The sequence below is a fragment of the Xiphophorus couchianus genome, chromosome 5, assembly GCF_001444195.1.
Source record: "Xiphophorus couchianus chromosome 5, X_couchianus-1.0, whole genome shotgun sequence".
NCBI classification, from domain to species: Eukaryota; Metazoa; Chordata; class Actinopteri; order Cyprinodontiformes; family Poeciliidae; genus Xiphophorus; species Xiphophorus couchianus.
The window spans coordinates 6,677,927-6,705,520 of NC_040232.1; the positions used below are offsets into that span (position 1 = coordinate 6,677,927).

The following is a 27,594-nucleotide window of genomic DNA, read 5'->3' on the forward strand; positions in this document are numbered from 1 at the left end:
CTAATGCTCTCTTCCTTATTCTGATCAAATCCGCAAGGCTTAGTATGTGCGTCATAAAATCATTTCATGTTCTGACTCTAATTCAAAACCTTCTATCTCTCACCTCCCTCCAAAAAAAGCAAAAACAAAACCAAATTGTTGTTTTCTTATATATATATATATATATATATATATATATATATATATATTTTGGTCTCTGGTATATATATATATATATATATATATGTATATATATATATATATATATATATATATATATATATATATAGGGGGCGGGGGGCGTGTGTGTGTATGCTTCCGTGTATTTATGTATGCACACCTATGTTGACCTACACCTGCCAAAACAGTTTTGGCATCTGCTGCTCGCACCTCCTTCGTCACTTGTCATAGTCAGAGCTCACAGTTCAAAGTCATTGCTGACCCCTTAGATACCCTACAACCATCTCCATCCACGAACACGCTCGCTCGCTCGCTCGCTCAACAGCACACCGGTTAAGACGTCAGGATTGGACGCAGCAGGGGATCCCCAGCACACCCTTACCGAGTCGCGCAGCGCATCATCATCCTTCACCGGGAGGAGGAGAGCTCGCGCCGGCTCCCAGTTGAGCGCGAGCGCCAGAACACAGGACACTGTAGTTTCTCACTTCGAGCACAGCTCGCGCTCTAACTCTCCCCCTTCTGCCTTCTGAGTCTTTTTGCTCTTTGTACTGCGAAAGCCTAAGTGCAGAAGGTGCTGCGCGACCGGTTTTTTTTGGAACGAAAAATAGGAAGCAGAGGAAATAAAAAAGGAGGTTTCACCTTCTTGGTCCCGAGAAGAAACAATATGGAAGAGCTGTCTTCTCAATGTTAGTTTTATCGCCACTTGGACAGACGAACCGTGCGTCTGCCCTTCTAAGCCGCACTTTGTTCACGTGCGTCCTCATACCTGCGCGCGCCTCGCTGCCTTGGACGTTGGTTTTTAAAACAAACATAGGTACAGTTAAAAACAATGACGGAAGAGAGGAACGTGCTCGTTTTTTCTTCTTTTTTTCATTTTTCCTAGCTGAGAGTAATGTGTCCAGAAGCGCAATAAAAGTGGCGGAAAAGGCGACTCAGCGCGGAGATTTTCCTCAATGTTCATTTTGGTTTTATTCATTTATGTATTTTTGTTTGTTTGTTAATCTTTTGTTGAACTGCTAAGAGAAACGGCATCTGGCTGAAGTGGAGAGAGTTGGTTCGTGTTTAAAAGTGGAATAGAAGAAGCGGCTGTGGTCGGAGGACTCCCGCACCAACTGGCAGGTAGGAGCGCACTGATACACATGAGCGGGGGGGGGAGAAAACTAGAAGAAAGCCCATTTGACATTACAGTTTCCAGGATGTAATTGCGGCTTATTTATTTAAATTACGATTGCATCCTTTAGAGTTAACCCCACGTTACCTTTTTCCATGAAAGATAGTTTCCGTTCTTTAACATCCAAATACTTTGGTCAGAGATGTTGACACAACACCGGAGGAAAAATGAAATCGTGTGACGTGGTCAGCATAATTATGACCTTTTAGGTCTTACCGTGTTCCACATTGTAAGGAGCAATTAAGACAGCGGAGCCTCCTCCAAAAGTTTTCAGGGTTTTTTTTTGTTTGTTTGTTTTTTTCCATTTCTTGATTGAAGTGATGTGAAGTTTCCCCCAAAATGTTGGAAATTAGGTGTCTTATTTTAATTAAATTATTTTACGACCAAGAACCACTTTAAAACTTTGGCATGTAAAGCATGCCATTCTTATGTCCATTGATTCAGTCTCCTCTTCTAAGACTCTCGCAATTTATTTTTGTCACAAAAAGCAGACACAAAAACAAAATTAAAGCTAAACATATTTCACAGTTGGTATTGTCATTTTAAATTAAGCCTCAGTAAAAATAAAGCAGTTTTCATTTACTTTGAGGAGAGAAAGTTCTTGGAGGTTTTGTGTGAGTGAGTACGGTGTGTGAAGGAGTGGAAGGTTAAAATGGCAAACCACAGAAAATGTAAAACAGCATGAAAGACTCTGAGTGCCTTTGCCTCTGCTGGCATGTCACATATCCCCTCTCTCTTACTCTATTTGCCCCTGACTTTCAAAGATGGTGTAGTCTATACCTTATTCGTGGAAAATGTACATTTTTGTAGTGATCTGCTGCTTTACCTTCTCCTAACATCAATTTGGTATTTTATCCAGAGACCCCTCATTTCTCAGGGGTTTTAGGTAAAAGGGGTTTTTATTTTTACTTAGGTTCAGCCCTCTTAGAAATGGCATCATTTATGCTTAGTTACTCACTATGGTGTGTTTGACAGAAAGAAATCTTGAGGACTTTGTAGCTTTTCAGATTTTTACTTTGATGCAAATAATCCAAAGTCCTAATTGTTCCTATGATTGTGTTTGAGCTGCCCCATGAGTGTGAGTGATGAATTCATGAGGAAGTTCAGTTGTTTACCTCTTTACTTCACACGAATGATGAAAAACGGTGAAATAGCTCCTGCGACCCACTTTTAAGCAACTAAAAATGAGATAATGTGGTCGTTGGGAATTTTGCATGTGTTTCAAGTTGCATTCGTGTCTGGATTGGTTCAGTGTGAAGTGGTGAAAATAAAATAGACACTTCAAAAAATGCCCAATTAAGGGGTACTATCTAATAATTCAGTTATCACCTTTAGCATCCATTTTTTTGTTCAATGATACTGCATCATTTGTTAATTTATTATTATTATTATTTTAATTCTAGGTATATCATAATAAAGCCAACTTTATTTCAGCTGATTTATTTTTATAGTTCAGTGGGCTAATAATGAATTCTGAGCAATACAATATATATTAGCTGTAAAAACAAAATAAAGAGAATCAGTTTACCTTTATCAGATGCCTTCGTATATGAAAAGCTTCTTACCGAAACTGCGTTTCTTACTTGCTTTTAAAAGAAAATTTTCAGCTCTTTTGACTGCTTTTTTTTTTTTTTTTTTTTTTTTTTTGCTGTTAATGTTTTCTTCTCTTCTCATGGTGTACAAATAGATATTTTCTTTACCAGGTCAGTTTTTTTTTTCAAATAGTTTTTCTTCAGTATGTTTTGTAAAATCAGACTTGAAAAGTCTCCAGATTTGGCAGTGCTCAATTCATGGCCATGTTTCCGCATCACATTGGGGTTCAGAAAATCTTAAACAGAACCAAAAATATGAGTTCAAACTTTTTCTCACCCCTTTACTTTAAGTTTGAATAAAAATGTTATTTCCCAGGTTGATATGTTTGTAGCATTCATCTCGCCCTAACTAAAATAAAACAGACAGGTTTCTTTTTTGTGCGTATTCTTTTTCCACATTTTAATGTTGCCTTTATGATAAATGCTACAGAAATAAACAATAATGCATTTGAAAGATGTCAGTAGGATTAATAGTTTTTAAATGTGTGAGATAAGGCCAGAGGTCAAATGAGGTCGGATAAGGTCGGAGATTGATTTGTTAGATGCAGTTTGCAGTTTATGCCAATAGATGTCCTGGTATCCTTTGCACTGAACCCTAAAAGTGTTTCAGTCACTCAAATGAGAGCGCAGTACCATTACTGCTCACTCCCAGTTGTGTATTCCTTTCCTCCCTGCACCTGCAAATATGCAGCTATTCACAGAATAGTTCAGCTGATTTTTTAGTTTTTTACCTTCCTTACTGTGTATTTTCCCTAATGTGGTCCGTGGTCATTATTTTCACTTCACAGTTGACTGACCTGCCCACAGGATATTTCTGGATGTTCTGCACACAGTAAAGTTAGTTTGCATGTTCTGCCATACAGGATTTCTTAACATAGTGTGTATAGAAAGTGTGTGTTTTAGACCTGTGTCCTTGTTGTCACACAAAATATGGTAATTGTTCCACACTTGCTTCGGGAATTTAATGCAACTTTTTTGCTTCTGCAAAGTAAGAATGCTGCTATTTTTGCTGCGTTGATCGAAATTAGACAATTATCAGCTTGACCATTTTTCTTACTAAGCTGGTGACATATTCAAGCATATTTATTCAGACATAAAATATTTGAAACAGGCAAAAAATGAACCAACAAATTTAAATGAATGAATGAGTGAATAATCTAACACATAAAACTGGAAATCAGTGACTTATTTTTTTATAAATCTAAATACATGTTAAACACAGATGCAATTTTAACATTGGTTTTGTTGTAATTTATCGAGTCTTTCTGAGTAGCATAGCGTGATTTATAAGGAAATGATAAATTAATGTATGGTACCTTCTTCTGTTTAGTTTTATGTAAATGAGGAGCTTTGTGTAATCATATAAGTAACTTGCTTTTGTTGATTTGTGACAGGAAGAGAATTCTTTGTAACCTGATCCTGTGTCGAGTGTGTGATGTGTGTGTGATGTGCGTGTGGGTGCTGGTGTTAATTTTCTCTAAATGTTTTTAAGAGAATACATAGTTTCTACATTTTTTTTTTTTTTTTACCTTCCTTACTGTGTAGTTTCACTAATGTGGTCCAAAAGAAGAAAAAAATCATGTACAGACTTTATGCAAGTAATTATCAAGTGAGAATTTTAAAAAAAAAGCCTAACATTAGAAATCAACATCTGCATAAATCAGAAAAGGGCCCACAGAGATGTATTATTGCCTGTTAATTTTTTGTGTGCTATAAAATGCTTCACAACATGTCTTATTTACCTGTGCACACTAAAAAACCCAAAAGGCATTCAATTTAAGCAGCCCTTTTTTCCTACAATTGTACATTTGCTTCCAGTTGGAATCGCTGTATATGTACAGTCCTATCTTCTACTCCATGACCTCTGTCCCCATCAGACTGTAAAGCTCTCAGTGTGTACGTGTCTCTGTGCCTGGGTTTGTTTACAGTTTTGTTAGTAATATAGTGGTTTGGTATTTGTAATGCTTCTGTATTCTTTTTAATTTGTTGCTTTGTTTTAACTAATTACAATTTTTAAACTGAGCATTTACCGACTTCTGCCTGTGTGTGTATGAAGTGAAAGAGAGATTTGTGCATCATTTACACTTTAACCAGGGATCATTCACCTTGAAGAGCGTGATAAAAGCAGCGCAGCGCTGCATTAGAGAACCACATTTGTGCCAGTGAGTGTGTTTGAATCTTTACTTGAAATTTAGTAGAAACACAATGTTTGACCTTTCTCACAATTTGTTCAGAAGCAGATCGCTGAAACAAAATTAATCCACTACAGCTTTTTATTCTATTATACTCACAGTTAGGTTATGTGTTGTTATTAAGCAATTAGATACTCTGTTCAATTAGCTAAAGGAAACTCCCCATATTTTTTAGCTCTGCATCCATGAAGGGAAGGAATTAAACTTATGTGAAACCTGTGGAGAGAATATATAATATATGTATTGGGTATGTGTGTGGATACATGGATTACAATTTACAAAACTCCTAGACACTGTTCATATTAAAACAGTATGAATTCAATTTAGAAAGACAAAATTTAGCTTCAGTTAGCTGTCAGTTGTAGAAAAATTGTGAAAATAGCAATCAACACAGATTAAATGTACTCAAATTAAAGGTTCAGTTTTTCTGCATTTTTCTTTCCAATATTAAGGTTTTGTGAAAGAAGATACATTTAATTTTCAAATCTTTAACAAATTTATTGTTCATTACGGTGGACACTAATAATAAGTTGCAGCTTGTAAAATCTAAACATTTTTATGTTTTTAAGAAGGCATCTCATAATACAGTCATAGTTCTGAAAAGAAAATTAATTTGATTCATGGACTGCTGTCCACAGAGTCCTGACCATAACCCCATGAAGAAGTTTTACTGAAGACGGCTTTACACAGCAGTCTGACCGTCTTTTCATTGACACCAGATTGAGGGGAATACATGCTGTCTTCAGAGCTAAATATGATAAAACAATGTAATGATGTTTTTGTTTTCCAATCTTAATCTTTACAAGGTTTGTCAGACAAACTGTAATTTGGTTTTGTATATCTAGCAATAAAGTTTGGACATATATTTGAATATCAGATTGGCAGTAAACTTTCTTTCTCATTACATTGAAACCAATATTGGAAATTGTACATAGTCTGAACCATGGGTAATTTAAATGGCTAATAAGCTTCCTAAAATAGACAAACAAATAATATGCAGAAATTAGGAGTAGATAACAGTATGTTTCAGATTTAGCTATTTTCCTTACAAAAAGCATGTATGCTTTTTATTGCATTTAATTTGAATGTGGTATATTGGAATGCGGTATATTGTACACTGTCATCATCCTTTGTTTTTTTTTTATTAAATCCCCAGTACATTCTACATTGTGACCCGATTTAACCTTTAGCGCATGTCCCAGGATTTTCCATCTGCTCCTCAGTTGTCTGTGTTATCGCCTCGGACCACTCCAAGTGGCTCCAAGCTGTGGCGCCCTTTCTTTTTTGTTCTTCACCCCAACAACTTAAGCAGGTCTGTCCTGTTTTGTTTTTCTTACATAAGTCCCCGATTGGGTTTTAAAATGGAATGCTAGCTTTCTGTTTACATCATAATGCAAATTTTAAAATAAACCTTACCAGGAATCTCAACACACGTCGTCTTTGCTGTTTGAAATTTGACTGCTACAGCTGGCTGCTCCGAAATGCAATTTTTGTTCTGTCACAGGATTGGTTCACGGCAGAGTTCTTAGAGGCTGAGCCCTTTTTTCAACACGTTTCGTAACTACAGAACGACGAGTATTGCTACATTTAAAAATAAGCACTGTTTCGTCTTCCCATCTTTCTTAGGTTTACATTTTTGCATTGCAGCAACTATTGTGAAAGCTTCACATGAACGTCTAGAAATGACCGGAAACAAATTCAAGCAAAGAAGATAGTCTTGATGTGCACACACTTTGGAAAATAGGGACAAGAAATGTTATGAGAAAACATAGCTCTTTTAGATCCTTTGAATTCTTCTGGTTAATGTAAAATGTTAGCTTTTGTTTTTCTTCCAGATATGTAAACCATTTGAGTCATCTTATGCTGTAGTTGTCCATATGACGAAAGCAAAAGGAGAAAACAAATCTGCTTTAGTTTTTTGGGAATTGAAATCTTGGAATGTAAATCCCGGCTCGCCACCTTTATTTGATTCCTTTCTTCTGTTTAATTATTTAAAAATCATCATCATAATTTATATAATTTTGGGTTTTAAGATTTCTGAAAATCAAAAACGATACAATTTTTATGTGAGATAAACATAAGACAAAATAAGTTGAAGTTTAACATCTGAACATTTATGGACTTTTATTGTATTTTTTTCTGTTCTAAGTAATTGTTGTTGTTTTTTTTTTTTTGAGTAGGTGAAAGTGCTTAAGATAGTGTCAAGTGTTTAAAAAAACAAAGTGGTTTACATGCATCTGCATTTCTTTCATGATAAGACTGCCTGCATAGCTGTACTGGATCTTGCATATTGGCAGAATACTACAAAAAGGAGTTCTTATATGTAAAAGATGAATACCTTTATTTTCTTTTATTAAAGAGTTTTAAAAGCAGAAAGTTGAGTACATTTTACATATAATTGACATTTTCTTCTTCATTTCTGAACATTCATGTACTACAGATGCAGATTCTGAGGTTTCTGTCAAGGATGATTGAAAAGACTCATTTAATCTGTATGATCCCTGTTGGGATATACAGTGCGTAGGGCTCTCCTTTTTCTTTGTGTGTGTGTGTGTGTGTGTGTGTGTGTGTGTGTGTAAATTAAACTGAAATGAATTTATAAGAATATTTCTGAAGACATCCCTGATGCATACTGTATACAGACTGCAGTTTCAAGAGGATAGTGAATTATTCAAAGTCAGCCATTGAAATAAACAAATTGATAAAGATTGTATACAGGATATATTTACAAATCAAAATCCTTGAAAATGTGTACGCTTATGAAAACAGACAATGTGAAATGTGCTTAGCTTGTGCCTGGCTATAGAAGCAATACATTGATGATTATTTATTTAAATAAATTAAACACAGTGGAAACAACCAGAACGTTTTAGTTTGCTGCAAAGCCCATCTCTTGCATGTGCCTAGTATTAGACATTACTTGTCTGGTATTAGACACAGACAAGTAGTTATGTTCTTCTATAAATCACACACAATCATCCTCTTTCAGAATTTTGTTCAGCCCTCACAGATAATCAGCAGACACACCTTTAATTTCCTCCTCTAATTCCAGTGCTTTGGACAGTGTGAGGTTCCTCCTAGTGGCAATATTCGGTACTAGAGCAACTAAGCAGTATATGTTTATGTAAGATGCACATTAATTGGCCTAAATATGGCCATTTATTTTACTTTCATAAAATGTACAATATTTGTCATTACTTAAATGTTAATCTTACTGATTCACAATTTCATGGTAAAGAAAATGAAAATGAAATCACTTTTTGTTCATATATATATGTGTGTGTGTGTGTGTGTATGTGTGTATATATACACACATATATATATATATATATATTTTTTTTTAAGCCCAAAATGAAATGCTGAGCATCCACAAGGTCTGCTGAGAGAGAAAAAAAAAAGTTAATTGTTTTGTGAAACAATATTTACTCGTTTTTCTACATGGAGGTTCTCAATCTGATTTTTAGTTCAAGGTTGAAAATTGTTATTGTGATCATATTCACTTTTGCAGATGAACTATTGTATCCTTGACTTAAGTTTTAGGGATGCACGGATACATATTGAATGAGCGAAACAAAGCCCTGTTCAAGCTGAGGCGCTTATTAAACAATAGGCAATGTATTTGATTCTCAAAAATGCTAAACTATGATATTATTTTAAATTTAATTTTAGTTCAAACTATTACTTTTTGTTATTGTCATTATTTCAGATAGTTTTAAGTTTTCCAGTTTTATAAATTAGGGTGTCAGGAAATGCAGTGTGATCACTGCGATAAGTCCATGTTCACATGTAGTGAGAGAGCCTACTACGTATTGCAACCTCACTAAATTTATATGATTATTTTAGTAACAATAATGTGTTAATAGTATAAATTCTAACCTACCCATTTTACATTTACATTTTAATTATCGTGTCCTGAATCTAATGATAAATGAACACCATTTAATCATTAAAAAATCTTCCCAAAATATAATAAATGTTAGTACATTTAAATGTTAAAAAAATTAAAAAGGAATATTTAGGACTCTGGAGTCTCTTGTATCTGTGTGTTACAGACAACAAACCTCTGCAGCCCTCATGTAGTTTTAAGCTGTGAAATCCATTATTTTACAAAATACACTTATTCAGTTCTAACCATATTTATTAAACCAAAAAATATGTAATTATTGAGTGAATGAAAAGAGTTCAATAATTCAATAGCCTAATTTATCCACGTGCTGTTATTCAGGTTTCACAAATATAACAAGGCTGTTGTTCAACCCGAACATTGAATAATTTTACAAGGTGTTTAAAAGCATTTCAATGTTTTTTTCCAAAACAAAGAATCTCATATTTTTTTTTACAATTGAATCAAATAAAATCTTCCTTTTAAAAATTCTTTACAGTTGAACTCACATACAAAATTCCTGCAAACATTAAATCCTTATGCAGACATTCATAATTATCAATAGCTTTATTAATCTTTATTTCCTAACTCTTTCCTTGACATCTTTATTGAAATATTTTGCATGTCAGAGTTTTTTTGTTTAGCTCCCATTCCTGCATATCTCCGTTTGCACTGTTTTACCCAAAAAATTAGCAATGTTTATTTCTGATACATATCTGATATGGCATACGTAGCAAGAAAGCACTCAAAAAACTCTAATCTCAATTTATTTAAATGTTAAAAAAACTGGTTCTCACTAACCTGGTGCTAATTCATGATTCTGATGTTACTCTTCACTAGAAGTGGTTGTCATGTGTATACTTGCTCCACCAGTCAACCACATGCTGACAAAACTCGTATAAAAATTGTTCTCCCAAGTCCTAAAATTTGCTAGGCCTTATTCCTTTTTTTTTCTTTTTGAAAGTCGGTGTTTCAGCCAATTTTTTGCTATTGTGAAAAAATTGCTTGCCAGCAGTCTCAGTACCATGGTGAGCATGGAAGCCTGACTGAACTTACAAAGCATTCTGTATTGCAAGTTGCACGGATTTGTTTTGTTGTAAAATGATGCAGATGAGCAAATTTTACACAAAATGTGTTTTTGTTCTAAGTCTGTTTGCACCCAAAGTGTTCGCGCACTAACAAAGCTGAATGAAAACATATTGTTTACTAAAGCTTGCTGGTGCTTTTCCAGGTATGAAATAGAGAGGTGCACCATGGGATGTTTGGTACTGACCACCATTCCATCCCATCAATGCAGATATTTTACCTCTTCTCTTTCTGCCATTTTGAACTTAAACGTATACATGCCATGTTGGTTTTAGGGATGCAAGTTATTGATTTATGAGTTAATTTAAAATTGACTGATCTTATTGACGGACTAATAGTTATATGATAAGTGACCATTTTATATAAACCTAAGTTTTATGTTATATTAAGAGGGTTGATTGTCTTTCCATAAAATAAAGAGCTACATTTTTCATAAAATGTTGAATTTCAAAAAGAAGGATTTTACCTTTTTTTTTTTGGTCAGTTTTATGACATCTTGACTGAATAAACAGAAAATTATGATTTTCTCACATTAATAAATTAAACATACTTATAAAATATAATACGGCATGAATTTATTAGGTTGCTGAATAGAAAGCTTAAATATGTGAAACACTTAATTCTCCATGAACAGAGAGATGTTCACACACTGTTCATGAGGGGAAACAAAGATTTTACTTGCCATCCCGTCTCAAAGAAGTGGACAGAAACTGTGATATAATTCTCTGCTGTCAGCACAGTGTCCAATCAGTTGTGAGAACGACACTTAGTGCTGTTAGTCGTGCTTCCAATTCTGCTACCTTCCAGTTGTAGTGCCCCTCTAAACAGAATTGGCAAGTCTTTCTTTCTCCAAAATAGAAATTTTTCAGTAACTCATCCTTACATATTATCTCATTTTATAGGCAGGATATATGGTCACACCGCTTCTGCAAATACCTGCTCTGGGTTGTGAGCATTATTGGAAAAGGTGAAAATACATACAAAATACAATACAAATTTCAGCTCAATAATTAGTCTTGTACAGTTCCAGCCATAACACCCCCAAAAGTGTCTGCATTTCTTTCTTATTAGTGCTCAACTGTAAAACGTTGTTTGTTTAATAAAACTGAATGCAGTTCGTTCTCTGAGTATGTTCTGTATTTGGTCTGCATTCCTCAAAGTGAGTCCTCAGCTTTGTAAGCAAAACATCTGCAGAGAGTGTGTGATATGTTTTGCTGACTGTCATCTGTGTGTATGGGAGAAGAAGTGCAGGAAACAAGGTTGTCAGGGTCATCACACACCTGCGTGTTTGCATGTATTCCAGAAGCAGGAGGATACAGTGCCGCCACTGCTGCACTGTGATGAGGTTGGGGTATCCCACAGGGACCTATATGATGAACATGTAAATATTTTTTCACCTGAACAGAACGACATTGTGCAAATTTGTGCAAACAAAAGTTTCAATTGTATCAAGAAAAAAATTAAGTCTACACATATTTGGCGGTGCGCTGTAACAAACTTTGTATGCGAAAAAGGTCTTGTTTGTCTTAACAACACAGCTGTAACTAAAGCTTCTGTAGCGCAGATTCACTGTGAATGGTGCATCAAACCTACCAGCACCCCTAATGATGAACGACTGCACACAAAAACACACACATGCACTCAGTTGAACAAACATTACACAACCGGGACTTTGATGATGTTCAGCCATGTTCCTTTAATGTTTTTTGCCAGCTGGTCGAAGCTTCTCTTCTCAGGGATTGTGGTCATTCTTCTCCTTTAATGAAGACATACAGAGATAGAAATGTCTGCACGTGGTCAGCTAGAGAGGGATCCAGACAACCTTCACTGACTGGCCCTCAGACTAAATTTACCCAAGGGCATCATGGTTGGATAGATGCAAAAACCTTAAATTCCTTTTAAGAAACACTCAAACTGGCTCCATGCATAAACTGCATGAACTGCAAGGGATGACAAACAGCTATAGTTTCAAATAGGTCAGCATTCTTATATGGGTTAGGCGTTTGTGTGTGTGCTTGCAACTCATTGCTGGTCCAGGGGACAACTGGCTGAGTTTAGCTCTTTACACTGTTTGGCCCTCATTTGTTGTAGTGGGACATTGTGGAGCGCACAGGAAATTGCATATTTAAGCACAAGCACTGTACATAAAAACAAATAATTTTATTTTTGTTTTAGAAATGCTAAATATTGCAGCTTCTACAAGTAAAAATAAAAAATGAAGAAAAAAAATGACAGTGTTTCTTGCAACACAACATGGCTCAGTTTTATTTCATGACCTTTTTTGTGTGAAGTTATTAGTGAGCTTCATCTGTTCATCTATTTATTACTTATATTTTTTTAAGTAGCTACTAGCAGTTGTAAAAATACAAATACCAAAATACAGCGTGATACAGTTTCTATAGTATAATGTGGAGAGTCTTTCTTTACTTTGGTCATCTTTTATTTAAACAGAGAAGGGCTGTTAAAAAAATAAAAAAAGATTAACATCATTCTAAAGTTAATATATCATGTTGAAAGGAACCATTCTTGAACTGTGCAAACCCTTTCAAGACCCCTGCAGCTAGATTTCTTCAGCTACACATTTACAGCTAAATTACAGATAATTCATCCCTAAAATAGAATTCACTCTAAAAATTGCTACCTGCTGCGAAGACATGAATGGTTTGTGATGGTAATCAATATATATGTTCATTTTTTTTATTTACTTTTTTTCTTTGATTTTTCTTACTAGTTATTTGATTCAATTTTAATGAAATTTGCTGAAGTAATATGTTTGGTATTTTTAGATGCATCTTACCTGCACAACATACTTTTTTCTGTTTGCTTTCTTCTATTTTTCTATTGTCTTTCACACCACCTTTTGTTCATTATTTTTAACATCTGGTCAAAGAAAACTATTTACTCCAGGAACACAATGACATATTATCCAGCAGGTGACAAAGAATCACAAACATCATATAAAGCATTACACTCTTCAGAGTTGTCATTACAATATCACAGTCTGCAGTATGAGAACATGAAAGGATTTTATTGGAAATTATGTTTAAAGTGTCATGCATTCACATTCTAAATATTGAAAATATATTTGACCAGTTGGATGAACAACAGCTCCTTTCACTTTCTATGGCTGATATATGAGTATTTAAGTCTTTACCACTTTATGATGGTAAAGACAGAAATGAATCAGAAAAAAAATCAACAACAGTATTTTAGTAATATATTTTTTGATGATGTTTGGTTTTGTTGGCCTGAGTACTTGTACAGTGTATTTACCCCATTCATCTGAGCTAAACTGCATACTATGGATAATTTTTACAGCTAATTTCAACAAAATAATGCAAAAAATAAATGATACATGGGCAAAAGGTAATCTGTTTTATTCAATGCAGCTTTTTATTTAGCAGGTTTGAAACAAAGTAACAAAGGATATTATGCTGAAATTTAAAAATATAGTATTACATCATTACAATTATTGAATAAGTGTACTACAAAAAAACACATAAGAAGACATAAAACCTAAAAACATATTTAAGAATGTTGTCTTCTTTAATGCTCTTCTAATGTTCTTTGGTTTATAAAGCCGTTCATGATGTATTATGCTGTTCAGCCAAAATACTAAAATGTCCCACAGTGACTCGCACCTTAGTGCATACACACACACGCGCGCACCCTAGCAGGTGCATGCCTGCACACACACACGCCCACCCCCACACACACACGTCTACACAGGGTTTTAGGATAATGTACACGTCAACATTTTTTTCCATCTTGCTAAGAAACTACTTTTTTCTTACAATAACATCCCTAGAGGGTTGGTTGGCATTTTATTCTGGACAACAAATATCTCAGGCACACACACATGCTGACTCAAGCACATGCAACCATGCAAACCAAACATATACAAGGAACACTTTTGTTGTGACTCTTTTTCGAAGAACGGTTTGTGTACTTTCGAGACGTCTGGTCGGTTGCTTTATTTCAGATTTTGTGACTTTTCTCTGGATGCCTTGGTTTTTCCCCTTTAATCAATAAACACGTTAGAATAACTGATTATGTAAATATGGATTTTCAATAAAAATGTACAATATAGACTATGTACTGTCCTCTGAAAATAATGTTTTTGAATATTAAATCTGAAAAGCTTATAGCAAAAATGCTTCTGACTTCCTTTTTAGCTGACATTATTGCACAATTGAGCTAAACAATTTGAGAGGTAGCCAGCAACATGAGAGAAAGTGTAAATGAAAGGAAAATGTTTCTCATCAAGCATGTTATTTTGCGCAGTTTTTTTTTTTTCAGAATGTCAAAGGCATCTTATTATGTGGTACAAGTGAGCTGATTGATATTTAAAACAATTTGAAATCATGGTAGTAAAAAATCTAAGCATGCTACAACTGAGGGCAATGGGTAATATGACCCCTGTATGTTGACACCACAGTCTACTGTGTGTTTGTAACCATTTACCTTTCAGTTAAAATCTGTTATGAAACCTCGACTTATAACAATAACTGACTTGGTGGCACGACTTCCCCTCTCAGCTCCTCCAGAATAGTGGCAGCAGTAAGAGTAAGAGCTTCTTAAAGAGACATAGGCCCAAATTCAAGACATGGAATTAATAAGTCAAATTTTAAGTTATGTTTGATATACAGCATTTTTACAACAACTGAAGGTAACATACTTGAATGTGCTATAAAATGGCACAATGTGCTTGGAATATGCATAATACCTGTCCTTTAAGGATTATTTTGGGTCGCAAACTATAAATCAACAAAATATTATGAGTTTTGAAGAACTGTCTGTCCTCAAGAATTACAAATAATTTGACATATGAAAAAGAACATTAAAAATCTGTATTTCAAGAGGCCTTTTCACTGCGGTCAGTGAATAGGAAGCAGAAAGATGAGAGAAGAAGAATAGAAAGAAAGTTGAAAGGATAGACCAAGGTTTCAATCCAGACTGGAAAAACTGTAAGAAAAATGTCTCTGCTAAACTTGATTCGATATTATATGAACTCTAGACCAATCAAAAAAAAAATTATTATCTCATACCAATTTATGACAGATGAGATTAAACGAAATATTTTTTTCAGTTGTTTGTCTGCAGCACACCTAATAACTTCTGTAAGCTGAATATGCTTTGAGCAAAAGTGGGCATATAAAATGTTATTTGAATTTCAGTAGCCTATCGTTCTTCACCAAATAAAAAGGCAGAAAATGCAGTAACCTTTGGATGATGTTTCCCTCTCAAACAGGTATTTGTGAGAATAGCAGTATTGGTTTATGGTGCCAATCAATACTGTACAAGAAAAGAAGAACCTATGGCTTTTTTATAATAAGTTTACCCTTTGAAAAATTCAGTGTTTGGTTTTTGCATGAATTGACTGTTTTGTGTTAATTATCTCCTGAGCTCCTGAGTCAGATGCACAGTCTTGTGCATCTGACTTTGATTAAGTGTCTAAAGTCTCACTATTGCCCTTAATCCAGTTTTCTTTTTCTACACTTCCTGTCCAGAGTCCCTCAGGCTACTCCTAAAGTACCATAAATGTGAATGAAATGACTTTAATTGTTTGGAGGTAGATCCTGTGAGAGCAAAAAAGTCAATAAAACGATAGAAAAATGAAGAATCCTTCTGTTCAATGTTAATCTCCTCTCTTTCTTTTTCTTATTTTTTCCCCTTAGGCACAGACAAAAAAGCTCATCTGTGGTTGTATCTTAAATCATTTCTTTAACTCAAAATAGAAAAAAGTTTCATATAACCTTGTTAATTCCTCAGACTCTCTGTGATAAATGTTTGACAAGATGAAGCTGCCAAATTAAACCTGTTTACACTGTTCTGAAGCTATTTTAATAGAACACGCTCAAAATGTTTTATCTACCTTGGAAGGGCAGAAGTGGAATCGTGAATCTGCTGGTGGTGACACACCTCCGAGCCAGTAATAGAGAGAGCCACAGAACTGAATGTGTTTATGTGAGGAGGGCAGTGTGTTTTAACCAGCTTCACTGATATATAACACAGCCTTGCACACAGTGATGTGCTGCCGAGGTTACTATTTGTTCTTTCAGAATTACTGTTTTTCTTGATTCACCTGCTTAAAGGAACTGGGATTCACTCAGTTGTCATCATTGACATCTCAGCTGACTCAGAAGACTCCTCTTGCAAATCTGTTAACTATTTGTCTCTGTTACAAGACATTTGCAAAACAGTTAACATATTCAAGCAGTCCAAAGTCAGTTGTTTTAACTAAGATAACTAAATGGAAACCCTCCGGTCCTAGCAATTAGAAGCCACCTAGATCATTATGAAACCACTGAAGCACCTGGTTCACACTCCTTCCCACACACCTTCACACATTTTAAGGCCACTCTGCTGGCCTTAAAATGTAACTAAGCCCTACATCACCTCTTTTTTTTTTTACTGATAAACTGTTCAAGTAGTTTACTTACGGTTCTATCTTTGTTTCTGTGCAAATTTGTACACTTGTGTAAATGTGTTTAGTTCTGCATTATTTTGCCTAAAACTGTTTTAGTGCTGGCCTTTTTGGTTGAATGGTGCCTAAGCAGTTGGATTGTCCTATTTGATTAAAACAGTATGACTTTACATAATGCGGAACAGGTTTTCCTCACTTATTACCATATTCAGGTATAAAACCATCTCACTCAGACGTAAAGGTGAGAAAAGGTGCCCATCTGTGTTGTTCTTTACCAGCGTGGAACCAAAACAGATGAGACTGAGCATCGATAGTAGGTAGTAAGTAGTAGTAGCTCTGTCAAGCTGATAACCCTAACCCTGTCACAGTGAAGACAATTTGTTAACAATTTGCTGGCTGGACTTAGAGTTAAAGGCAGCCATCAGACTGGAGAAAAAAGTGGATTTAATCTGAAAATGTTCTCACGCTCTCTTGCTCAGAATGGACAGACTGGTTTGAGATGATAGAAAGGTGACAGTAGCTCAAGTAAACTATTGTTACAACCAAGCTTTGCAGAATACCATCTCTGAAAAGACAACACATCAAAACTTGAAAGGGTACAGACCACTCTGGGTGTTACTCCTGTCAGCTCAAAGCAGGAAATTGAAGCTATAATCTGCTACAGCACATCAAATGGTGATATTTATGTCACGATTTATGTCACCATTTGATGCGCTGTTGTGGCACATTGCTCCTACATTGCTCGTTTTTAAAATAAAGTCAGTCAGTTTGATCAGGGTCACCAAAATTAGGGGAAAATAAATTAGAAAAATGTTGCCTGCTTCAGTAAATCTTAATTTTAGCTGCAACTCTCAGATGGTAAGGTACAAGCCTGCCATCTCACAGCAGACAGACAATTAAAACCCCAGAGGTCCTTGGTCCTAAGTGGTCTACATTCAAGTTCAAATTCCATCTTTCTCCAACAAAATAATGCAACATTTCACAGCAAAGTAAAACCCTAATTTGAAGATTTGTGAAGCTGTCTGACTTATTCAGCTTCTGTATACACTGAAGAACTTTGTAACACCAAAAACCATCAATTGACTTCTCATTTGACATTTCCCTATTCAGTGAAAACACTGGATCTGTGACTCAGCCACATCAGTCCTGCCTTGAGATGGTAAAACCAATTACTTTCTTCTCCATCCTGTCCGTGTCAAGAATCATATTTTAGCATCTTGTGCAAAAATGCTGAAATGCAGAGTTGCTTTAAATCAATGCTAAAATACTGTTTGTTTAGAGTTGCCTTCGATTCATTCTAACTGGAATGTCATTACTGTTGACTGCATTCACACTTTTCCCCACTCATTTCTTTTGCCTCTGCAATGTAATGTTTCTTGTTTGTTTTATGTTTACATAAGGTAGCCTAAATGCTCCTGTGGCAGCATTTAGGCACCTCAAAATGGCTGCCACAGGAAATTCAAGAAATTCAGAAACATGCATGAAAGAATCAGAGCGACACCCCAGATATATTTTTGATGAGAAAATAACATAATCAGTTGATACAAAGCTGAAAATAGTATATTTTACATAATACTTACCCTTTATAATGTTTTAAGTGATGTGTGCATGCTGTTTAAATTAATGTACTACAAGACTGTCATAAATCAGTGTCATTCTGTCTAACTCTCAAAAGGAACATTTAAATAGACCTGATTTTTCATCTTGTCAACTTCAGACTCACAAAGTGTTTATGTGGTAAATATGTTACCTGGAAATCTCAAGGCAGAATTTAATACCAAAAATAATAGAATAACCATGCTTGCAATGTAGAGAGGTATAATTTTTCTGCAGCTGTTCAACATAAACAAAACCAGACAGAAATATACAAATAATCTTCTGCTAAGCATAAAAAATTCATGTGGGAGCAATGGATAGACTCCAAGGGTCTGAGTGCAGATTTAACCTTTTTCTGGTGTAGGTGGAACAAGATTGGCAAACAAAGCGATTCATCTGTCATCCATGTTGACTGTGGGGGAAAGGTCCTAATCTCAAAGTGAGGATTTGTTTCAGGATTGTTATGTACCCAAAATAAATTCAACAGTAATCTACTGGGGGCCAAAATCCATTAACACATTTGCCCTTCCTAATTTTGAAAAGCACATTCTAATCTAATCAGGTATGTTTCACAGAAATTAGGCTTTTAACATAGAATAAAACATAATCTGTACATATAAACTGGTCTGACCCATGAGCAGATTCAGAATACCAGCATAGGTTCTTGGTAAAAATTTTAAATAAGCTTTAAAACTTTATATGAAAAAAGTTGTTTTTGTAACTATGCGTTATTACTACATAAGTTAATAGGTAGGCGAGACCTAGATATCTGATGGAGATAAGATGTAGCTGGTCGTTTTTAAGAGGCAAAGACTCCTTTAACTACAAGAAGGCAAGGCATATCGCAAACACTGTATGATTCATGCTCTGCTCTCGGGTTAGCCCGACATTTGGAGTTCCTTTCATAAACTTCTAAAGAACTGAAGTATCAGACACACTTTCCAGGGAAAGCTGCAGTGATGGAAGAGGAGTGGGTCTGCATCATCAAAGCAGTAATCATTTTATCTGGCCACTTCAACCTCCATTCACTTTTAGAGGCGATATTAGGTCTTCACACAAACAAACTTTACCGAGGATCAAACTCTAAAAGGTATTGTTTATATTTGTCGTAGTAGGATAAAAATAAAAAGTAATTTTGCAATTTACAGCATATGACACACCATAGATGCTTATTTCTTAAACCTTTCCTTAATTCTGTTTACTTAATTTTTTATCCAATAGCTGACAGGTTGACAGCAGAAGTGTCTATATGAAATTTGCACACAAAAAATCTAATTTTAGCTTTAAAAAAGCATAAAAAATTTGCCATAATCTGAAAATTATGGCATATTAAGAAAGACATTTTGTTTTAATTGATTTGAAAACTCATTCTTCTTGTCAGGTGATTTCCCCCAGCAGTTATCTAACCACTGTTCAAAAAAAATAAATCTCAAAAATACAATCTTGATAAATTGCTATTGCAAAATTATAGGCAAAATCTAGAGATGGTGATGAAATCTAGAGATGGAAGATTATAGAAAAAAAATACTGTGTTTCAATATCTTCTTAACAATGAACAGCTGCTTTTACATTTTACATATATCTTTTCATCATACATGTTTTCATACTCATCACAGCACTGAGACTGAAATGTCAAAGTGATTAATGACATCTACATCAGTGCAGATTGTGGAAGCGCCACAGTGCTGGTATTATTGGACCTGCAATAATACCAATATATTGTTGACCAAAATATATGACATATACAGTACAGACCAAAAGTTAGGACACAACTGTGTGTCCAAACTTTTGGTCTGTACTGTATATTACTGGAAAACTGGGTCAAACTTTATGTTCAGTTGTCCGAGCCTTACCTAAAGGAGAGGGACTTCTTTGTGTCAGTAGGAAATCTTTTATTGAAATTGATAAATAACGTGGGGTTCCTCAGGGTTTGATCTTAGGAAATCTCCTATTTGACATAATAACAACTATGAAGTCAGCCTTCTATCACCTGGAGAACATTTCCAGGATTAAAAAAAGTTATTTTCCTGTTTCAAAGTAACACTGTTGCTAAAATGTTTTCTCAAATACGGAAACAGGCTTCAAGTTAGTTGTTAGGTTTGATTGATTGTTTTCTCTTAACATATCATCATTATGGTGCAAAGTCAACATGAACAAAATATCTCTTGAAAGTGTACATCATTCATTGTAAATGACTTCCTTCTCTTTAGGTGTTTAAATATTGTAGCTCATTTTTTAGGGAAGCTTTAAACACATTTCAATGCCACAAATCATCATAAGTAATGTTTTTTCAGATAGAGAACTAAGGAAATGCCCTCCTTTCAATTTATCCTACTCTTATCTACAATTATTTGTACACCATGCTACATCTCGTTGCTTGTATATTATTTCATCTGTTTGCCTCAGTGCTGTTTTTCTCTGAGCTTGAAGCTTTTTTTTATTCTGCCAGAGAAGAAGGATAACATTCTGATCGTAGGAGGGCTGGCTGAGCCACGCTGTTCTTTTTCCATATTTATGACTGAGAGGTGTGCAAGGAATTGCTTCCACACCCCCTCCTACTTTATCTCCTCCTCTTCATCTCTCAAGTACAAATTCATCTGTCTGTTTTTCCTTAGTACCTTGTCATCAGTCAGTTTTTCTACGATGATGAAGTGGATTTTATGACACTGAGCTATTTCCAGTTTTGACCTATCCTATGTCATTTTCTGTATCATTTGAAGTACTGATATTAGGCTAGTAGTACTTCCCCTGATTGTGCTACTTGTTCACTATGGCTTTTTTACTGGCCACTATCAAAATTACATCACTTCTCTATGTTCATATTGACAATGTTTTAAGTATTCACTCCTTTTACGGTTCATAAGTGATTCAACTTGAATTCACCTTCTGCTACAGGATGTTTTGTAAAAGATTCAGTTATTGGATTGTTAATGAAACAACAAATTTATTTTTTATCATGTTGTAGATTTAGCTGAAATGTTTGCAATTTTCAGTAGAGCTGTCTCCTTTGACTTATTTTACAGATGCAATAAGGAATCCGCAGTATGTCGATATCGACTGACCATTACCTATTTTTAAAACAGGTGGGTCGTTAGTCCCAGATATTTGGTCGAAATGAGACCAGTGTTCCCACTGCTTCAGTAATAGCAGTGAGATTCCATCTTTGTTGGTGCTCCCATTCACGCATATTGTTGATTAGTCAAGTAGAAAACGAGCTTCAGAATACCAGAAGCTAATTCTCTTCCACCAGCTCAAAATATCATGTATTAACACTTGAGTGTTACACTTGAGATCAGTGTTTTTCAAGTTGAAAGGGTCCAGTTCAGGTGTGATAGTCAAGTCAAACTAACATTACTTTAACATTTAATATAATGAGAGTAACTTTATATATTGACTATGGAAAGAAAGAGTTATGAAGATGGAAAAAGACAGAAGTAAGGGAATACAAGACAATGAACAAATTGATACAGAATAGTGACAAGCTAAAAGGATTTTGTTTCCTGTGTGTGTGGAGTTATTATGTTATGCTTAACCTGAAATAGCAAACACAGCTACCTGGTCTCATAGCTCACCTGTCATCAGCTCACCCCACTAAAACAGATTACCCTCACATAAGTCGACCTTTACTCTGTAATTTGATTGGTAGCTCCAAGGTGTAACAGTAGCTGGTTGACTTTAGCTTCTTCTTTTGCCCTTGGCTTATTCACAAATTCCACAGCAATAGACCAAAGACTTTTAAGGCTCTGGCTTGAATGGTGACGCACATTTTTTAGGGTTACCTATAACATGGCTCTATGGGATGCATAGGTGAAGAGTCTGTAAAGTAGATTTAAATATTTATTAGTCAATCCAAATAAAATTAAGCAAGTCCAAAGTTTTGAGTCCAGTCGGCGGGACAACGCCAATATAATACACCCCAAAACTAGAGTCTCTCTGCCTCTTATAGGGGGCAGGTGGCTCACCCACAGTTTTCCATCATCGTTGTTGTACCAAAAAAAATATTGAAACTGATCTTGATTGGAATCCATTTCCATAAATGGGAGCTTAAAGTTGTGGAATGTGTAGGTCCCTCAAAGCACAAAGGTCTCGGCTTGGATGTGTTACAGAAACGTACAGATATTTCCTGTTTTCAGATACCATAATGGCTTTATGGTCAGTGGTGGAGTCAGGTAGTTTACATAAGGGTTGCCAGGCTTGATCATTCAGGAGTTGGTAACAACTCATTGGCACCGGAGCCACTTCAGAGCCAATTAAATTAGACAAAACGTATATTCTCGAAGCAAATACATATACTCCTATATTTATAAATATATGCTGTCTAAGCATATAGACAGCATCCACCCCTGTTCATGAAAGGGGCATCTGTCAACTGTTGGTAATAGTGTTTCATGTTGCTTGAAGACATATTCTATGCCTTTGTTGACTGTTTTAAAAGATAGTTGAGCATTCCACTTACTCTCTGTAAAACATTAGTTCACTCATAATACTGCCACTTATTCACATTGGTCATTATTCTAGATGTGGCAGTTTCTTCCTTAATGGCTAATACATTTTATTTGATATTAATAAACACACAATTGAGGATTACTGTAAGCAAACACACTCTAGAACTCTAGAATTAGTCACCCATCAGACTGCTTTGTATAGACAAACTGCTGTTAGTAAAAACGAAAAACTACTGATGTTGCTGTTTCAGCACTTTTGCTTTGAGTTCTTTTTTAGTGTTTTATATAACCAGATATTCTGAAGCTTTCACCCTCTCTGGGCAATCTGTCTGAAGAGAGCTAGGGAAGTGATGCATCTTAAAGGGACATTTTCTATCTCAGCCATAAGTCACTTATGGACAGCAGAAAGGACTGTGAGCAAAGCAACTACCAGTCCATGTCATTTTAGGGGTTATTTGTTTGGAGGTTTAAAACACAACCCATAGGGGCTTCCTAAAAGCAACAGTGGAGACTAATAGATGGTGCTGTTTACTGTTGAGTTGCATATTTTATAATTTTTTTTATTTGAATTTTCACAGAGCTGTATTCAAATAAAATGACGATAGATTCATCTAATAAAGAAATCCATCTGTCTGTCCGTCCATCCGGACGGACTCCGGATGGACATTGAATCTTTTCAATGGAATTTTTCCTCATTATTGAGGACAATTTTTCACATTTATTTCTTGCTTTGATGCATCTCTCTGATTATAATTGAAATTCTCATAACTGTTAGTTCAACCTCCACAACATTTAACTATTTGCACACATCATAGCAGCAAGTTCTCATTCTTTTCAACAAATCGCTAATTATTTAGGACATCCAGCAATACCTGCCATATAATCAATAGCTACTTTATAACATATTTTCCTTATGTCTTTTGAACCAAAATCAACTATTTTCATGAATCATTTTGTATAAAACCATAAGTCACTGAACTTTTTTTTATAGTTTTGCTAGTCCTGCAACTGATAGGTGTGATTTTTAAATGTTTTGTTCTTCATGAAACATCTATCGACTGTGGTGTTAAAGATTAATTCATATGGTCGGGCATGAGCATTGGAAAGCTTATTGCAGGCTGAAAGCAAGATGTGCATAAAAAAATATATATAAATGGCTTTGCAGTGTTTTCGCTCCATTAATGCGGCTGCCTCTGTAGCAACCTGGATTTACACTGCATGTGTCTCTGCTCTGCTGCGCACTTCGTTCCTGACCTTCCTAATGTAGAGCATAGGCGTCGGTTTGTAAGAAACAGTCAGCAGATGTCCAAGTGATGAGTTTATGAATTTATTCAAACATAGGTTGCTGAATACTTCTTAACTTATCCTATCATTAACATGAGCAAGGTCCTCCTTATGTTTGACAATCTCTAAATAAATGTACTTATACTCTAGTATGATTTATATCTATTTCTTTTTCTTGACTGATGCAACTTATATTCAGGAGCGTCTTATAATCCGTAATTGTAAAAATTTGTCAAGTAAATTTTATGCATTTATTTTTTCCTAAAAATTAATTGAACACTTTCTGTCCAGATAATCTCAGCTTTCAATTATATTTACAGTTGTGCACAGATTTTTCCAAAAAGTGTTTTACGTTTGTTGTAAATACATTTGTACAAACTAGAACTGCAAAGAACGAATGTCGATAAGAAAACATACGTATTCAGTGTCTTGTACGCATTTATCTCACTAAACATAGTAATTTGTAACTTATTTTAGAGTGAACGCTTATAATCAAAACATGACAAAGCTATTTGATGACAGACATTTTAATTTACATTAATACTTGTTTTGAGGAAAGAACTACTCATTTTGAGCAAACAATATGCTTTTGTAGGTCATAAACAAGGTTTTTCAGATTTTGTTAATTGCTTTAAAAAAATTCACTATCTTATGCTAATTTTACTGATGTGAGAAAAGCACGAAAGATACTGAAAAAAACTGTAATTAAATTAATGCTCCAGGTGGCAGCATGTTGGAGCAGCTCTGTTATATTCATTCTGATTTATTCTTTTAAAAAATGTTTTATTCCTCCTTTTGCTATTTCAGTCAAGCTTTTTTGGAAGATTATTCCCTCAGGTTTTGGATGCTGTGCAGCTGGAATAATTTTTGCAGCTACTGTTTTACTTCTGGTCAGTTGTTATAATGTGGAACCATAGCAACAAGTTTTTTTTCTTTCTTTTTTTTTTTACAACAAGAAGCAGCAGATTCTTATCTCAAAAGCTCAAGTCTTGCTTCAACTACAACCTCAAATTCCAAATAAATGGAAAATAAGAGCATCATGGATTTGGAATAGACGATGGCGTCATACACCTCCTTCATCAAACTCTCTCCAGCAGACACAGGTGGAGGCTTCAGCAAGCACCTGGATCAATACCTGACAAACAAACCGCAGTTTGTGACACTAAGGTTTTGTGTCTAACCAGGTGGTCAACAGCACAAGAGCACCACAGGAGAATACACTCTTAGCATTTTTTTTTTGCCTTTGTACATCTTAGATTTCCAGCACAACCCTGATTCCTATCATTTATAGACATATTCGGATGAGTTTCTGTCATCGGGTGTTTTTGACATTGGCAAGAGGCCAAGTGCAAAGTTGGTGGAACACTTTGTGGCATGGTTTGGAAACAAGCACCTTATCTGCAATAGAGAGATAAGATTAAAATAATTTCCTAAACAAAGCAAAGGATTTGAAATTTCAAAGAAAACAAGAATGGGTCGAACATTTCCAGTATCTGAGAAAAAGTGAAGGTGGTGGACGAGTGTTCACCATCTCTAGATTGGAGACACAACAGTGAAACAGTGATGAGTCGTTCTGGCAACCTCTGATGTGATCAGCTGGAAAGAAAAGTTCTGACATCATTTGTCCAATAAGTTAGACTGGACCATAAGTAACTGGAATTCCTACATACTAAGCAATAATTAAATGTTAATACTAAAATGTAATTATAAATATAAGTGAAATCTATACTAATTCAAGTAGAACAATAAGAACAGTATAACTGTTGTCACCTATAAAATTGTTGGCAAAAATATCACTAATGAGGTTGTAAATCAGTTTACATTGAAATAAGCTGTGTGTGCACAGTGTTTGTGCCAAAAATAAAAATATATTAAAAGGTTTGAAGCTGACATTTAACTTGAGACAACAACCTTTATTTCAGTGGTTTTAGTTCTTGAAATTATGTTAATGAAGAAATACTTTATTCAACCCTTACTCCAGTATATTCATATTTAGCCAATTCCGAAATGGATTATTGCATTTAGACTATGAATAATGTGTTATTTGAGGAAACAGTTTTCAATCTAGGATTCCAAACGTGGCTTTCTGTCCCACTGGCTGCACATCAACTAATCAAACTGGATAATAAGAAAACATAATAACATAAACTTAATCAAAGTTGGCACATAAGCCAGAACAAGAAGATAGCATATAAATGATGGCATAAAACAATTACAGCTGAACATTTCTACATCACACACCATCCTGCCAGCTGCAGCATTTTAGTTAAGAAATATCATTATGCAGATGTACATTATGCAGACAAAGAGAGAGACTGGAAACTGGTGGTTACAGTAAAAAACAACAGTGATGAGAGGAAAAAATATGCTATAGGTTGTTGATAAAAAATAATGAAAAGAGTTAAGTTTGACAAACGTGAACCATTGATCAGAGAAGTTAGAAATAATAAAAAAGATCTAAACTCTGCTACTCCACCTGTTGTGTTATCTTGAATTTAAAATAGGCTGCAGTCAATCGATCAGAGATACAGAGAAGAAGGTACAAAGTAGTTGTATTTACAATAAAGCTCAAAATTATTCATACCTTTGGCAGATTTAGATTTTACTTAGTCTTAAAGGTTGGAAGTTGTCAAAATATTAATGTCTCCTCCAGTCAGAAGCAGTATGTTGGTCAAATTAAAAGATGGCTTTGAACCTCTATTTCCAATGGATATAGTTAAGTTTTGAGCACAACTACTTGTAATTTTAAAGTTTTTGACTTTCTCTGTAATATGTTTTTTTCTGAGGTTGAAACATTGAATTTTCTTTACTTTCTTGAGTCTCCAAAGTATACCTGTGTTGTTTTACCACAACAGTACTGCAGCCATACAGACATCAGTCAGAAAATGTTCCAGGTATGAAACAGAAAAAGACAGTGGAGGCTGAGAAGGGATTGGCATCAGGGTTGGTGTGCTTCAATGATCCCAAATGATCATTGAAGCACACCAAATGATCTCAGGTGTAATTTATATGTAAGTATGTATTTCATCACAATAGTCCAAAAACCTGTAGCACGTGTAAAGAATATGCAACATGCTGCGAATAATAATAATGCTGGACTCCTTAAAAATAGTCTAGCATATTGACACGCTTGCTTTATACAGTTAATTTGCTATTTAAGACAGTATTGGTGTTTGCTCCTGTGGTAGACTCTGTTTCCATAATTATGTTCTGCATGTCAGAAGACAAAGCTCCAGCAAAACAATACTGGTAGATCTAAAAAAACAAAAAATGAGAAGGTTGCATAAAAGAACAGCCTTGCTCTTGCCAGTCATCTCAGGAAGTGAAAGTCATTATATAGAATTATCAGCTATAGAGTGATATATTGTCCGTTGAAAGGCTGTTTACATCGTTTTCAACTGTGTGATTGTGAGCGTGAGTGGGAATAAAAATACCAATAGGTATTTTTATTCCATATAACACAGTAGGAGTGTAACCAGTAAACCTTTTATGGATGCAAAAGCAAGAACCCCCCACTTGATGACTTTGTGTTTCTGTGTTTGTAATGATGTAAAGCACTTTGAAATGCTTTGCTGCTGAAATGTGCTATACAAATAAAATTTGATTGATTGATTGATATATTCAAAGCCTTTGTTTCTTGAAATTTGCATGATTATCACTTACAGATGAAAACCCAAAAGCCAGTGTCTAAAAAAATTTGAATCCCATCAAAACTCTTGGCTTTCACACCCTAATCAGCTAAATAACCCAAAGCACATG

At 35.0% G+C, this 27,594-nt stretch overlaps 1 protein-coding gene across 10 annotated transcripts in view; it reads left to right on the forward strand.

The window, feature by feature from the left end:
* The first annotated feature begins 582 nt into the window (after positions 1-582).
* Positions 583-27,594, forward strand: part of tenm3 (teneurin transmembrane protein 3) — a 287,657-nt gene continuing 260,645 nt past the window's right edge. For 9 of the 10 annotated variants that reach the window (XM_028017268.1, XM_028017271.1, XM_028017270.1 and 6 more), the window contains exon 1: positions 583-1,278. The gene's annotated coding sequence lies outside the window, so the exon portion shown is untranslated. The remainder of the gene's footprint in view (positions 1,279-27,594) is intronic. The other variant, XM_028017278.1, reaches the window with a different exon arrangement.